General features: G+C 40.8%; 1 long non-coding RNA gene across 1 annotated transcript; it reads right to left on the bottom strand.

The window, feature by feature from the left end:
- Positions 1–459: 459 nt before the first annotated feature.
- LOC139543186 (uncharacterized) lies at positions 460–2,667 on the bottom strand. The gene is made up of 6 exons (XR_011668619.1): positions 2,044–2,667; positions 1,721–1,816; positions 1,509–1,582; positions 1,134–1,259; positions 764–898; positions 460–628 (listed from the first exon to the last, which is right to left on the bottom strand). It is a non-coding gene; the product is annotated as an uncharacterized lncRNA (long non-coding RNA).
- Between the last annotated feature and the right edge of the window lie 1,603 nt (positions 2,668–4,270).

The following is a 4,270-nucleotide window of genomic DNA, read 5'->3' on the forward strand; positions in this document are numbered from 1 at the left end:
TGGTCTAGCCAGTAGTTAAAAATGTTTACAGCTGTATCTGGTCTCCAATGTATTGGGTCATCCTGCACTGTGTGAAATCTAAGTTTATTCAGATCCAATAGTTCCCTACAATTCTTCTGAATATACTTGTTCAATTGATTCAGTACCTCCTGCTTTTCCCATGGAAGCTCATCTGAAAAATGTATAATAGGGACATAGACCTGTGCATGAGGAAAAACTTCACCTGCTTTATTCAGTAGCTGTTGCAACTGCTTGACTGCAGTGGTATACTGCTGGTTCAAGCCGTTAACAAGACCCACTGATAGAACAACCTTCTGTGTGTTTTGCTGTTTCTCCAACTTGCCTATCACTCCTGCAATATGTCTGAAGGTTGCTCCCGGAAAACTATCTATTTGTGTATTAGTGTCAGTAAAACTAGAAATGCGCGCAAGGTTGGAATCCCCAATAAAAACCACGGGCTTTTTAATCTCAATACTCCAATCATTTATTTTCCTTTCAGTTCTAGAATGACATGTGGGATAAAAGAGTTTCTCCTTTTTTACAGGTTCCAGTATTGGTTCTGTCCCAGGACCCGTGTCTTTTCCATTTGCCATTGCTACCTTACCCTGATGGTCATCTTGCTGTGAACCTGTAGTAGAATTGGATAAAACCATGTCATCCATCAAAACAGCCACATTGTTCAATGATAGTTTTTGACCATTTCCGTTATTCACCGTAATCTCCAACGCCTCTACTGTTAAGAGTAAATTCGAGGGCTCTCTACCTGGAAGGGTCAAGGCTGGGACTTTAGGCTCGGCCAAATTGTTTCTTGGTCGCTGAGTTTGGGGATTCGGTATCCCCGTGCTCTTCCTGGTTATTGGGGTAAGTCTGAAGCTAGTCCCGCCACTCTTTGCAGGACCTAATTTCCGAGGGGTGAGACAGGACAAGAGGGGAGATAGTTGGTTAGTAGGTGAGCTCGTCGAAGGAACCACTCTACAAGGAGAAGTAGACCCAACATGAACTTCTACCTGCACCTCCCTTCTCTGTATACCCCCAGCAAGCCCTGTGGTATTGCTGTTGATAGTCTGACTATGGTTTATCGGTTTATCTACAGGATTACTGAAGGCCTGTTTATTAACCATATTATCCCTTACCGAAGTGTCACTCTGGCCCCCTGGGATATTCCTGCATATTCCAAAGTCCCTGTGGGCCTGGGCTCCCATTGACACCCTACCAGTTGGTGACTTGCTGGTCACCGCAGCCGCATAACTGGAATGGGCCTGATGAGAAGTTATCAGTTTAGTAGAGGCCGGTGGGTCAATTGGTTTTTGCAACATGTTTTTTAAGGTGCTTACTGAAGAAGATGTAAATTTGTGTTTATATCTTGCCTTTGCCCACATCACCGCTTTATCTAGAGCTTCTTGATTATAAGTTGAGCTATTCTGAATGCATAAGGCAATTACCCCATCATAATGCTCCCTCAGAATATGCATATTATTCTCCATCCACCTACTGGTATTAAGTTTTACCTTTTCCAGGGTCTGTTGGTTAGGCGAGGAGGGTTTAATAAAGGCCGCCAATTTGTTCACCTGTCTTACCATCCCTGCTGGAAAAGAATGATTAACTGCAGAATGATCTAATATTTCTGAGTGATGAATGGCTTGTAGGGCCTTGAAATATCCCTTTGTGCAGGTTATATCTGGCAAAGAAGGAACATTCCTCATTTCTCCAGTAGACTCACCCTGATCATTTAAACTAACTAGAGCCTGGAAACGGTTATGTAGTGGCACTGCCATGGTAAATGTTCAAAACCAGGAACCCTTGCTGGAAATCCCAACTAAAAGAAGGGATCATATAAAGGTTAAAATCCCCCCCACAATATATAATTGGAACCAATCAACCCCCCCAAAAAGATATATATACACACATACAAAAGACAAAAAGAAAAATCTATACACCAAAGACAAAAAGAAAAAATTAAAAAGAATTAGCCCTATTTTAGATAAAAGAAACTCCAATGAAACAAAACCCAATATAAAGAAAGGATAAGAGGTCAGCACTCACAACTCATTTTCTCCAACAACAAATCATTGTCCGTTGCCATCTGGTGGTTACCCCAGAACTGGCAATTAAGCCTCATACCGGCCTCAGCCCCTCAAAAAAGAGGGGGGAGGGGGGAAAAAGGGAGAAAGGGGAATGTGTACAATAAAAGCAATCCGTAGGAGATTACCACTGTAGGTTAGGTTGTCACTCCATAAAAACACACAAAGGTGAGAAAAAAAACCTCCCCACTCAGGTGGGAGAAAAACACTCCATTCAAAAGTGATCACTCCTTTATGGTTCAATTCTGATAGTGGTTCCACTTCAAGTCACTCCAAATGTTCAAATCTTCATGTGTACACACAGTGATTTTGGGAGTACTCACCAACCCAGAAAAATGGATATCTCACACGGAAAAGAGCTCTTCCATACCATCCCCACCAAGTCTCCAAAGGTCCATGTGCTTATCTTTGTTTGTAGGAAAAATGGTGTCCTTTTAGAATAGTGAGATACAGTAATCCTCTTCTGATTCACATGGTCAAAACCTTTTTTGTTCGAAGGTAAAAAGATAAAAGGAGTATTGTTTAAAATTAGGAAGAAAAAATTCCTGACGTTTCGCACAATTCGTGCTTCTTCAGAGGAAAATAGACAGAAAATGAGAAGAGGCCAGCCCATATAGTATGAGAACGGGTGAGGGGAGGGGTTAAGCTACTAAGCCTGACCTTCCATTGGTGGACTATTATGTCCATCCTATATCCTCCAACACACCTGTCCTTAATTCTACAAATTTCCCATTGTTTTTTCACCTTCCTTGTATAAACCAATCTACATGAAGGGAAAAAGTGGTTTTGTTATGACATCGTTCCCCACTACAAGAAGACCTCTAAAGAATTTCCAAATAAATAAATCAAAAGAAAACAGGGCCAAAACACACAAGACAAAAAAGAAAAATATAAAAAAACAACTTTAATAAAACAAAAATAATTTACATATTTACAAGGTTCCAATTATAATATAAAAGTGCTCCTGATATATGAGATTCAAGTTTCTCTGGGTAAAAGTATCTAATTAGGAGGAGGAGAACAGGGCTCTGGCGGGTTAGGTTTAAGAGAAAATTGCCCTTCAAGAGGACCAAATACACGGGCACATGTTCTCTAATTCTATTTCTCCTATTGATACATCATAGTCCTACAGGAAATTGGGAGATATACCGCAAAGGAAGATGTTATGGTTTATCCCTGAAAAAGAACAGATAAGAGTAACCTTTTCCTCTAAGAGGATAAACACCCAGACACTACCCAAACAATACATACTTTCCAATTCCGAGGCTCCTCAGAATACATCTTTATGAAGCCAGGGTTATAATTTAAAGTACCGATTAAGATTGTCAGTGTCAAGGTTAAAATTAGGCTCTCATACTTTTGTTTCAGACCTGTGGGATTCCTGATATCCACTTTTTGAGTCCCAAGGGGTTAGGGTTAAGGTTAGATTTGAGGCTTGAGTTCAAATTAAGGTTGGTATCGGGGTCAAGGTTCAGGGATTGAGGTGGGGTTAAGATTAGGATTGTGATTGGGGTTAGGATTAGAACTAAGGTTATTATCCGGGTTGAGGTTAGGTTTAGGATTGGGGTTAAGGTTAAAGCTAGGGTTGGGATTACTCCAGTTTCAGGTAAAGTTAAGGTTAGGGTTCGAGTAAGGATCAGAGTTACAATCAAGGTTAGGGTTATAGTTAGGGTAAACCAAGAGGTTATACTTAGGGTTAGAATTAAGTTTGAAGCTGGCGTTAGGGTTAAGGTTATGATCAAGGTTAAGGTTAGGTTTAGGATGGGGGTTAAGGTTAGAGCTAGGGTTGGGATTGCTCCAGTTAAAGGTGAGGTTAAGGTTAGGGTTCAGGTTAAGATCAGGGTTCGGGTTAGGATTGCTCCAATTAAAAGTGAGGTTAAGGTTAGGATTCAGGTTAAGGTCAGGGTTCAGGTTAGGATTAAGGTTACAATCCAGGTTAAGGTTAGGTTTAAGATTAGGATTATAGTTAGGGTAAACCAAGGGGTTAGGTTTGGGGTTAGGTTTGAGGCTGGAGTTAGGGTTAAGGTTATGATCAAGGTTAAGGTTAGGTTTAGGATTGGGGTTAGGGTTAAGGTTAGAGTTAGGTTTGAGATTGCTCCAGTTAAAGGTAAGGTTAAGGTTAGGGTTCAGGTTAAGGTCAGGGTTGGGTTGGGTTTAGGATTAAGGATACAATCAAGGTTAGGGTTATA

Source organism: Salvelinus alpinus, chromosome 17 (genome assembly GCF_045679555.1).
Source record: "Salvelinus alpinus chromosome 17, SLU_Salpinus.1, whole genome shotgun sequence".
Classification (NCBI taxonomy): domain Eukaryota; kingdom Metazoa; phylum Chordata; class Actinopteri; order Salmoniformes; family Salmonidae; genus Salvelinus; species Salvelinus alpinus.